The sequence below is a fragment of the Ammodytes marinus genome, assembly GCF_949987685.1.
Source record: "Ammodytes marinus genome assembly, chromosome: 12".
NCBI classification, from domain to species: Eukaryota; Metazoa; Chordata; class Actinopteri; order Uranoscopiformes; family Ammodytidae; genus Ammodytes; species Ammodytes marinus.
In genome coordinates this window covers 4,559,859-4,572,583 of record NC_137216.1, presented here as the reverse complement: position 1 = coordinate 4,572,583, position 12,725 = coordinate 4,559,859, and the positions used below count along the sequence as shown (strand labels likewise).

Genomic DNA, 12,725 nt, shown 5'->3' with positions numbered 1-12,725 from the left:
CCAAGTGTGGCTTTGCAACCCGCTGATGCTGATCAATGCTGCCAGCAATACATTTTTTTCTTTTTCAAAGCTTCAGAAATGTCACACTAACACATGGTTTTACCTTTTGTCAATGAAACATAAAAATGAACCTTGACATTCACAATGGAAGTACTAAGGCAGTAACTCTCAAATCTACTTCTTTAGCCAACGATACACACAGCAATGAAAAAAACTTAATGCAACTTCATTAAATTCAATTAAACATGATCTTATGACTATTCATGTATTTGAAATTATATTTAAAAAAACACTAAGAAGATATTCTCTTGTATTTAGGCTGGTATGATCTCTTGGTAAAGACAGGACACAGGACAGAGTCGATTACTGTGAGGGAGCACAACAGAGGAAATGTAGTTTAGTACTGACTGATGACAAGGGAATAGGGAATTGTAGTTTTTTTTTCTTCTTAAATGCATGCTGGTCTGTGTGGTCTCTCCCTGGTGTCTAGCTGTGGAGCGGAGGATCGTTATCGGCTGTGTCTTACAAGGATCAAGTAGATCACAACAACGGACACAGGTCAATGCATTATCTCGCTCTCTCGCCTGTATCTTGTATCTCGGCTTTCACTCGGCTGTTTGCTCTCACTTAAAGAAACACACACACACACACACACACACACACACACACACACACACACACACACACACACACACACACACACACACACACACACACACACACACACACACACACCCACACACACACACACACACACACACACAGGTGACAAAAACGACTTAATCAATGTGAGCTATTGTCCCCTCCTCATGTGTTGACATGGATATCAACCTTCTTTATGTTATACATTCTGTCATTTTGACATTTCTGCGGTGCGTTCAATTCTATTTTAAAATGTGTTTCCCTCTACAGTGACTCATTTGGAGTGGGAAAATATTCACATTTCTGCGTGCTCTTTCTCCACAATCTATTTTCAATTCAGCGCGCCTCCCATTCGTCTTTTTTCTCACTCACTCGCTCGATCGTCTCGTTTCTAGCCTCCGCAGTTTATGCAGGTAATCAACTCGGCTGTCGTTTCCATGCCTGCCTTCGACACCATCCATCCATCCTCCCCCTCTCACTCCATCTTAATCTCTCCATCATCTGCTCTCCTCCTCCTCTTCCCTCCCTCCATATCTCCATATCTCTGTCGTTCTTCGCTTACATCAACTTCTGCCCTGCTAATCCTCCAAGCTGGTGCCGGGCGCTAATTAGCTCCTGTCTCCGCTAATGAAGTTTGACAACAAAAGATCACCAATGCTGGCAGGTGGGTCAGAGGGGGAGAAATGGAATGGACAAGAATAGACAGTAAAACAACGTAGGAAAAAAAAACCAGTGCTAATACAGTTGGGTTGGGTGTGTGATATGTATGTGCTGGCGCTCTCTTTCTCTCCATGGGCTAACAGGAAGTGACACGTGTTTTTGAAATGTAGCTGACTAGATATGACACCGCTCCTAACGCGGCGGCCGTCTTAGCACAGGGAGTAATTAGCGCTATAGCGACTCCTGTGACATCTATCAGACTAGCTGTCTGAATGCCTGTGTGTGTGTGTGTGTGAGAGAGAGAGAGAGAGAGAGAGAGAGAGAGAGAGAGAGAGAGAGAGAGACACACTTGCAGTGGCAGAGGAGGCTGCCATCCAATCCTCATGACAATCAGTGTGTGTGTGTGTGTGTGTGTGTGTGTGTGTGTGTGTGTGTGTGTGTGTGTGTGTGTGTGTGTGTGTGTGTGTGTGTGTGTGTGTGTGTGTATTTTACAGATTGAAAATGATGTGGCATAACATTATTTAGACAAGGCTTTCTAGGGAGACAGGGTAAGGCGCTACAGGTGGTAAACTGGCTGGCATAACATCGTGTAGGCAGGCTGTCTGGAAAAACATTCCCCTTTGACTTTAACAGCCATGTGTGCCTGGCAGGAGGCCTGTTTGCCTAATGCCTCAGCCAAAAACACAAACACAAGAGCTGTGGAGGGCATCTCTCTAAAGCTGGATTCATACTCAAACACAAGGATAACAGCTGTCCCGTGAGTGATACCTACAGCAAAGCTTTTGATCAAAAGTGAATTTTTTTAATCTAACTTCTAGTAACGACAAAGACTAATGTATGATTTGTTTAGACATTGTTCCCACTGCAATTCTGTTTAACTCCTTTTATTGGCTAATGGCTATTATGTTTGGGAACTGAAGTGAGATGGTTTGCCGTGTCTATGTACTGAATAGGCTTTGCATTAGCCTTTTTCTGTTCTTTCATTGAGCGTACAGCTCTGCGGTAGAGATGGCCTTGCAAGATGTACGTTAATGAGCAGACAATTACTGATCACAATGACCCTTTGTTAACCATTGTCCATCTATTGTCATCACTCACTTGAACCCACTGTATAATTTCTACTGGCATCAGAAGCTTCAACCAAGAGAAAGCCCAAGCAGCCCAGGCTAACATAGATCACAGGTCTTGTGGTGTCCCTTTGATACTCAATGTATCTTCAGTACAAGTTGGCTGTTTGTGATTGCCAGCAGGGCTACGAGACGAAAACTATTTGGTTAAGGTAAGGAGAAAAATGTGGTTACTATTTGTATGTTTTAGTCAATGCACAGGAAAAGAAGCAGGATAAACAAAGATAAATGGGCTAAATTAGAGCCGTGTACAGGCTATATTAGCGTTGTAAACAGAACAAAGAGGAGAACTGTGCAGGCTCTCCAAGAGAAAACATGATGGGTGTGTCTACTGACAAAGGGGCCAGGCTTTGGCACCAAAGAACAATGTAACAGCTTCCTACATTTTTGACAGTGTTACGTAAACTACCACTTGGCCATTTTACACTTGACTCTATGTGGACTCAACTCAACTGGGGTGACTTCATTAGATTTAATTGAGCAACATCACAGCCCTTACCTTAACCGAATATAAACCAAATGTCAACCATAAAAACTCACCCTGACCTTACCCAGAGTGTGTCCCCTTCATTTTCATCGCGAACACATGGACTTTGATTTTTTTTCTATAATGTGTGGTGGCACTTTCAAGGTTATCTGATGTCAACAGAAGTCAGTAGCATTTCTACATTAATAATGGCCATACATCATCCATGATCCAGACTTGATCCAAACTGATTTTTAACGGTCAGTAAATCATTGAGAAAAGCGTGGTGCACATAGTGGATTAACTCCCTAAAAGGCAATGGCATAGTAAATGGATGGAAAACTAAAGATATGACTATACACAACAAGTTACTTCTTATAATAATTAATTAAAATGATTGTACAAACAAAATCGAGTAACCCTTTCACACATGTTAAAGGAGGAGAGCAACACCTGCTGAACAAAGTCCATTGTTGCTGTACCCCATGTGTATGTATATACAGTATATATATATATATATACATGTATATATATATATATATATATATTTTTTTTTTTTTTTCCAATATTGTTAACATTGCCATTGCACTGATCTGCCTTGCACTATATTTATATTCAATCTTAAATCTCTTACCTTATATATTTGTATTTAAATCTCAATCACTGACTGACTGGCATGGCACCATTTCTGCCCTCTCTTGAATTGTTGTTGTGCATCGGTTCGCTTTTTGTAAATTTATAATACTGTTTCTAAACAGCATTTTTTTTTAAATATATGTTTAGTATGTTGTACTTTGAGAGCAAATGGTTACCATGTCAAAGTCCTTGTTTGTTTACGCAAACCTGGCCAATAAAGCCCATTCTGATTCTGAAAAAGACAACGATAAAAGGAATGCACTGAATATGTCTCTGCCAAATAAAACTGAGACGTACAATATACACAAAAAAAAATAGGGAGAGTGCATGTTACCTGGCCACAGGTTAATGTTTGAGCAATTTCTATTGTCTTTTCTCTAATCCTGATCATATGAAAAAAGGTGTTGGACATCTATATAGATGGCTAATAAGCTGAACAATGTCCAGAGCTGCAACTGAACTGTTTGGTCTCTCCAAATGTTTAGAGAGTCCATCTGTCGGTGTGTGTCCTTCTAAGAGCCGGATGTCTATGTGCCCATGTGTCCTTTGGCTTGTGTGCGTGCTCCATCGACGGGCGGATGTCCTTTGCATGGAATTTATCTTTCATTCAGACGAACTCCTTGTGCAAATACGAGAGGCGGAAATCATAAATGAGAGGAAGAGGGTGCAACAGGGACGAGAGAGACCTATAAAGGGCGTATTGAAGCAAAGAGAGCAAGAGGGGGGGGGGGGTGGGGGGGAGGAAGGGCCGGAGCATAGACGGAGTGCCTCTTGAGAGCTTTTCCTCATTTGCAAAGCTGAATCACACACTTTTGAGTCCGGAAAACACACGCTCTAGTCTGGACCTTTTTTCTCGTAAGCCCCCTCCATCTGTGACCCACACCCCTCCTCCCCCACCTCTTCTCATTCCTCCCTTTATTCCTCTCCACATTCTCTCTACTCCCAGCATCTTTAGTTTAGTTTATCCCTTTGCTTTTTTTTCCATCTCCTTCTCTCATCTCGTCTAATTTGCCCCTGTGGCCCTGGACATTCTCTGATCCAGCCCCGTTCTAATTGTCCTTGCATGTCCCTACCCCCGTCCACCTCGTCCCCCATCTTCTCTGTTGAATTATCCCAAAACATCCACTTATCCTCTCTGCCCCTCTCAATCCCTCGCTACCTCTTCTTTCTCTCCTTTTATCTTCAGTAGTTGAACCACCTTTCTCGTTCCCGCAATTATTTTGGTCCACTCTTCTCTCTTTTCAGTCCACAACATTTGGACCACTTATTATGTCTTCCAAAATAATCTTTCTCTTTCATATGTTCATCTCCACACACACACCCTTAAAGCTACAGTGCGTAACTTTGTTCATATATAAATTAATGTTGGTTGCATTCAAACCATTGCCAAACGAGTTGAACACAAAGTTGATTAAGCCTATTGGATCCACAACTTTCTCTGTATGTCTCAGTATGGCAGCGTTAACAAACTGGTGTCGACCCCCCCTGACACTGGCACAGGTCTAGGCGCTCAGAAGAATCCCAAGACGCGCCCAAGAAATGTTTTAGTTGTACTGCTAAGAAAAACCCCTGGACATACTGCGGAAGGTATAACATCAATGTGCGATCACCAAAGGCTTCTCTCATGCACCGACAGTGTTGTTATAATTACTCATCATTGCGACAGAAGTTCCGCACTATAACTTTAATCTTTTCCCCCAAATCTCTTCAGGTCGCACCTCTTCTCTTTTCCCCTTCTTTCTCTAACCTTTCTCCTCCATTTTCTCAACTCTATCTCCCTCTCTCTTCTTGCTTGTGGAATGAAATCCCTCCTTTTCTTCAACACTTCCTCTCTGCACTTTGTTCCTGCGGCTCCAAGCGCTCATTCTTCTCTCTGCCTCTCTTGTGTTTCACCCCCTTCACTTTTCTTTCTTTAGCCTTCTTTCCTCTTTAATCCTAATCCCACTTAACCTTCCATGTTACCTCCCTTTAGCAAGAAAACACTCCAAACCTCTCTCCTATATCCGCCCTGCTCCTTGAATTTGAGTTATTTCTCTCATTTTCTGGAAATAGCTGAAAGATTCCTCATTTCTTTTCACAGACTTTCCATAATAATGCAACTTGCCTTGGTATGTATATCAAGTCTTCATAGAAATGACAAAATCAGTCGTTGCATGCAGTTTTTAAGTGAATACTAGTTAAACTAGTTATTTAGGATTAAGGAAACAGCAAGTTGTTCATTTCAAGACATCTGCAGTAGGTTTGGAATGGGATGGGTTGTTTAAGCTACTTAAACCAAGAAGGACAGTCATTCATTGCAATTGATTTTACGTTGTGACTTATGTTATTTGCTTTAAAGCTCATTAGTGCAAAACTCATGCAACCATCACACTCTAGCATAGATACACTTCCCACTACACACACACACACACACTAGTCCACACCCCATCAAAAGAAATGACATTTATGATAAGACCAACCTGGCAATCCCTAAAAGCTCCTTCCACAGTGTGTGCATGAGAGGTGTGTTAGGTAAGACAGTGTGTATCTACAACTGTGTGAGTAATACAAAATAAATAATAAAGCCATATACCTCTGTGTCTGTGTGTGTGTGTGTGTGTGTGTGCGCGTTGTACTTATTGAGCTGAGAGAATGTCTGATTAATTTACATGGAGGAAAGAAAGCCTCTCTCTGTCTCTCTGTCGCTCTGTGTGTGTGTGTGTGTGTGTGTGTGTGTGTGTGTGTGTGTGTCTGTGTCTCTCTCTCTCTCTCTCATTGTCTTATTTGTCTAAGACGTTTGTAAAAAAAAAAAAAAAAGTCAACTGTTAGTTCTTGCACTATGTCATACACTTGTTTGTTAAAAAGACATACGATTGCCAAACATTTACGCCCTATGTACTATACATAGGGCGTAAATAATGTAAGTTGTACTTCTGACAACTTACATTATACATTATAATGTAAGTTGTCAGAAGTATTTGTATTATAATAATACCATGACAACGACGATGACTTGAGGGTTGAATCAACACCTCTGGCACAGCCTCAACACATGCAACATTCTAAGTAAATATTAGTGCATTATTCATATTTCTTAAGTGTCCACTTTTTTTCTCTTCTTTTTGTTCAGTTCATTCATTCTTTGGTTATTTGCTCTCTACTTGTCTCTCACTCATTCACTACAGTAGCTCTCCCTCTCCACTCTAGTCTCTCCAGGCTGATTGGTTTCTAATTGGTGGAGTGCCAGAGGTCCTGGTTGTTATGGTAACCTGCAAGGGGCACTTGGAAGGTTTAGGTGGTGGTTGGTATGGTGGTAGTGGATGGGCGACAGTGGGAGGGGCCACGCACTCAAGAAAACGGAAGGCCGGCACTCATCCAAGGCTTGGGTGGTCACTTCAGAATATGAGTTATCGTTGTGTGTGTGTGTGTGTGTGTGTGTGTGTGTGTGTAATATCCCAACTGTGAGTAAACAAGAAATTAAGACATGTATACATGTGTATGTGTGTGTGTGTGTGTGTGTGTGTGTGTGTGTGTGTGTGTGTGTGTGTGTGTGTGTGTGTGTGTGTGTGTGCAAACGGTGAACAAAGAATCCTGCTCTCCACTTGAACATCTTGTAAAGAGCTCCTTTGCTTGCATCCTTCTCTCCCCCTGGTTTCCTCAACACTTCCTTCACTATGTGAGCTCAGGCTCTGTCCATCTGTGCAAAGACATGGACACAGGCAGAGAGGAGCAGCAGGAGGTGGAATGACCCTAACCACAGGCTAATCTGACCACTTTAGAACATGCATTTCTTTCCCTTTCAGATTTAGCCTTGCATCCACACTGTTTATCCCAAAGTCTTACTGTACCTTTATAAAAACAGAGTCTAGTGAGAATGAAGGTGAAGATGATGACACAAGGCCAGTGTTTCAGTAAAGATAGGAAGAAGACTTTATTTCCCAATGATAATATGAAGCTGTTGCCATTAAAGCTCCCATATTATACACTTTTCGGTACTATTATACACCATATTATATGGTCTTAGTGGTCCCTAATACGTTTTTCTTTAATTGTTTGCTGAACAAAAACTTTCAGATAATTTATTGTACTATGCTGATGTTCAGCTAATCTCACAATGGCCTATTTTTTAAAAAGAGCTGCAGCTCCCCTCGTAAATATACAATCTTTGAGTTCCCCCCGCCCCCTGTCCGGAAGCGAAGCCAGATACGCCTCGCCCTCTGTCTGTCAGGGCCGTGGACCAATAAGAAATAGGGGTGTGGGCTGCACAGTGGAAGCTTCTGGCTTTCCAGTTTGTGAGGTCAGAAACGAGGAGAATTCTGACTGGAGTATATTGGGGGGGAGGGGTGGGGGTTTCAGAAAGGGGGAGAGTGAGAAAAGGAGAGCTTGTTATTTTTTTATATGTTGGCAGTCTCTAGGCACACAGTGGACCCATGGATATGTTAGAACACATTTAAAAAGTGCATTTAGCATAATATGTGACCTTTAAGCTACATCAATGTACATTTCAGCAAATGACTCATTTTAATGCATATTCAAATAAATACAATGTAGTTTAGTTAACTAGTGATGTGTCTGATATCAAATCAAAGTAGCCTGCTGATGCTAGTGCAGATGCCAGCTTTTTTCACATACATTTTTCAAAATAAGATGCTTTATTATGGCGGATAATGGCATAGGCAATACTTTACTTTGTGGAAAGAGACAGGAAATACAATAGAACAAGTGATACTGTAGATTATTTGGGCCAGTGTGTGAGAGAACAGAATATGTTTCCTCTCTGCAACATCCAACCTTCTTGTAACGTGTTATCTTTATACCAAAGGTGTGGTGTCTTTTATTGTGTAATGGCTTTATTAAATGAGTCTGCATTTAAATCTGCCATGCGTAAGGAATAGAGCTGACTGTGCCCTCTAAGTTTAAAAGGTGGCAGACAGTGTGATATATTGCTGTGTTGTATGGTTGAATAACTGTCCTTCCATATTAGAGCTGTTTAAAGCCAAACTGCTGATAAACAAAAAACAACTAGAAAAAAAATCGTAACACTCAGAAACACACCCAAAAATGCACCCGTGCTGCCAGGCACATAAATGTACATTGGGGAATATAATCGACTCCATTGTGCGCCCACCACACCATTTGCAATTTGCCGCATGCTGCTGCTGGGCTTGTCAGCTGTCCAAATAAACTGACAAGAGGTTATCAGGTAACACTTTACAATAAGGTACACACAATTGTAGTAGCTACTACATACCTACTACATAGATATGTGTTACCTACTACATAGGTTTTTTTTGTGTTACCTACTACATAGGGTTTTTTTTTGTGCTACCTAACACATAGGGTTTTTTTTTTGTGTTACCTACTACATAGATTTTTTTTGTGCTACCTATGTGTTAGGTAGCACAAAAAAAACCCTATGTGTTAGGTTTTTTTTTGTGCTATGGGTTACCTGCTATGGGTTACACATAGGTTACCTAATGTGTTAGGTAACCTATGTGTTAGGTAGCACAAAAAAACCTATGTAGTAGGTAACACACAAATAAAAACCTGTGTGTTAGGTAGCACAAAAAAAAAACATATGTATTAGGTAACACATATCTATGTAGTAGGTATGTAGTAGCTACTACAATTTTGTGTACCTTATTGTAAAGTGTTATCAAAGCACAATATACTGTACATAAGCTATCTTACACAAGCAATGCACTAACTAAGGTGCTACTGTTATTTATACTATGGTGTTCATCAGGGATTGAAGCATAATGTTCAGTGGGGGCAACTGCAGAGGGCCTATTAAATGACGATGTGCTCTGTGTTGCTCATGGGTTGTAGACATACTTACATATTTGCAAGATTACAGTTGGCATTTATGAGCTTTTTAGCATTTGGCTCGGACTCATTTCCAGATAGATTTACGACAGGCGCTTTCAAATTAGCAGAGGTGCACAATTTACAGAGCAGACTGCATAGGCTAGCACATTTAATAACAGTTGCATGTTGCTGATTCAGAGTCAGTTAATTAATAAAAACAAATATATATATAAGACAAAAGTGGTATATTCTGACTCGTACATTTGTGATCTGGCAACCCGTATTGCACCATAAACAACACAGGCAAAGCACAAAGACATTAGACATTAACTCATTGTTCTAATAAGAATGTATAGGCAATCTTAATGCAACAATCATTGTCAAAGTAGCCAACACGGCATGTACTAGAAGCTGACATATGTTCTGCCTGCATTATGAATTGCTGGGTTCTGGTCAACAAATACGCCATATACGAGTTATATTTCTCAATCAAGGCACACTTAAACTTAATATTGTTTCCATTGACGGAGTACACAGTTTTTTTCCAGCAGCATTCATGGTATCAGGGGGAAGTTGCAAGTCAGAGAGGGCAGGGTCATTTGAAGTGACAGTGTCGTTTCATCCCTTACATTACCATCATTATCCAACATTATCATGGACCAGGCAGTGCCTGTTTTGTTCTTTGACTTGTTGAATCATTCTTAATATTCATGACTTGCCTTCTAACAGACAGCAGCAGTCTATGTACAGTCCCCTCCATAAGTATCGGAACAGTGAGGCCAATTCCCTTATTTTTGCTGTAGACTGGAAACATTTGGGTTTGACACCAAAAGATGAATATGAGACAATAGCTCAACATTTCAGCTTACATTTCCAGGTATTCACATCTGGATCCGATACACAACTGAGGAGATATCATTATTTGTAAAGGAACACCACATTTTTAGGCGAGCAAAAGTATTGGAACAGATAGACTTTAAATAAATTAAAGTGAATAAAACGTACTATTTGTCGCAAATCCTTTGCTTGCAATAACTGCATCAAGCCTGTGACCCATTGACGTCACCAAACTTTTGCATTCTTCTTTTGTGATGCTTTTACAGGCTTTCACCGCAGCCTCATTCAGTTGCTGTTTGTGTTAGGGGGTTACTCCCTTAAAGCGGCTACGAGTAACATTTAAATATCTTTTAAACAGCCTCATGTTTCCTCTCATAATCATAAATTACCTTTAACAGCAAACAAGACCATCAGTGCAAAGAAAGACGTTTTTATATAGTTTGTATTACTGCTTTTGGTCTGGTCGCACACCCAGTCCGATTTTCGGTTCGCTCGTGCATGCTCTATGGTCACATATCCGTATTGGTCGCAGATTTCAGTGTGGCGCTGCAACGTGAATTGAGAAGCCTATCCCTCCAGGTGAGGGAAGGGGAGCGGGAGCCTTGTTTGAGACAGTTATTTGTCGTCATAATGACTGATAACGGGGCTGAACCATAAAAGAAAAAAAAGAAAATGCAATGAAGAAAAGCTAAAAGGGAGAGTGATATAGGCTACGGGGGGACGAGGGCGTTGCCAAGCAACGTGTATACAATTTCACGAGAGCGAAACTATACTGCAGTGTTTACTCCTAAATGAATGAGCGGTTGGTACTAACACAAAGTTTGTCAGATTGTCAGACAAAATGTTTCTGTAAACTTCTGAGTTCATTTAGCTGTTGCCATCATGTGTTACATCATCAATGAAGAATAATGAGCCCGTCCCAGAAGAAGCCATGCAAGCCCAAGCCATGACATTGCCTCCACCGTGTTTCACAGATGAGCCTGTATGTTTGGGATCATGAGTAGATCCTTTCTTTCTCCAAACTTTAGCCTTTCCATCACTTTGGTAAAGGTTCATCTTGACAACAACACAGTAACACATGATGGCAGCAGCTAAATTAACTTAGAAGTCTACAGAAACATTCGGTCTGCCAATTTAAAGAAAGATGCAACCAAACTGATTGGAAGATCCTCCATCATGCAGCAAGATAATGATTAAAAAAAACTGCAAAAACAACAAAGGAGTTCATCAGGGGCAAGAAATGGAAGGTTTTAGACTGGCCAAGTCAATCTCCAGACTTAAACGCTATAGATCATGCATTTTACCTGCTAAAGAGGAGACCGAAGGGAGTAACCCCCCAAAACAAACAGCAACTGAATGAGGCTGCGGTGAAAGCCTGGAAAAGCACCACAAAAGAAGAATGCAAACGTTTTGTGATGTCAATGGGTCACAGGCTTGATGCAGTTATTGCAAGCAAAGTATTTGCGACAAAATATTACGGTTTATTCACTTTAATTCATTTAAAGTCTATCTGTTCCAATACTTTTGCTTGCCTAAAAATGTTGTGTTCCTTTTCAAAAAATTATATCTTGTCAGTTGTGTATCAGATCCAGATGTGAATACCTGGAAATGAAAGCTGAAATGTTGAGCTATTGTCTCATATTCATCTGTTGGTGTCAAACCCAAATGTTTCCAGTCTACAGCAAAAATAAAGGAATTGGCCTCACTGTTCCGATACTTATGGAGGGGACTGTACATATTGTATTCAGTTTGCAAACACACATGTCATTGTACATTTGGGAGCTGTATTTTTTCAGTGTTTTTATCACTGTATTACTCTTTCCTGTGTGTGTGTGTGTGCGTGCGTGCGTGCGTGCGTGCGTGCGTGTGTGTGTGTGAGCGTGCTTCCTTGCTTTGCTGAGGCGCTGATGGAATGGGGTCTTAAGCGATTTGGTTTATCTCCGTCTCCCACATGCATAGCGGTACTCTGGCCTCCCTCGGAGCACAGGAGCACAGCGTCACCCCCCCGCCACACACACACACACCCACAACCCCACACACTATCTGCTCTTTTTGGCACCATCGATTACTTTCAGCCAATACCTGGACTTCCTTCTGTCTGCATCATCAGCATCCAGGAAGTGATGATACAAGTACAGCATTACCTGCCAGGACTGCTGTAGCCGTGGAGATAGGTTTGCAAAACACAAAGACAATATCAGACTGATTTTACTTTAATAAAATCCTCACTGAACCCATGGGAATTAATTTATTTATGTATCTATCTATCCATCCATCCATCCATCCATCCATCCCTCCATCCATCCATCCATCCCTCCATCCATCCATTTAGAAACTGAGGCCTCGGACTGGCTCATAACATATCACATATCTACAGAAACAATTATGTGATGCTTTCATTTAAAAAAAAATGAGACTTATGTCTCTGCAGCGCTGCTTTGGCCTCCTTCTTCTCCAGTCTACTGTGATTCATTTGGTTGTCCGTACATCTAATCAGTGCAATCTTTAAATCCCAAGCAAACTACTTAATTTATTTACATAATCCAAAGTATACTATGTGGTAGGGGACA

The 12,725-nt window shown here is 41.0% G+C and overlaps 1 protein-coding gene across 3 annotated transcripts in view; it reads right to left on the bottom strand.

The window, feature by feature from the left end:
• LOC307258513 (partitioning defective 3 homolog B-like) overlaps positions 1–12,725 on the bottom strand; it is a 244,188-nt gene that overhangs the window by 75,649 nt on the left and 155,814 nt on the right. The gene's annotated exons all lie outside the window — the stretch shown is intronic.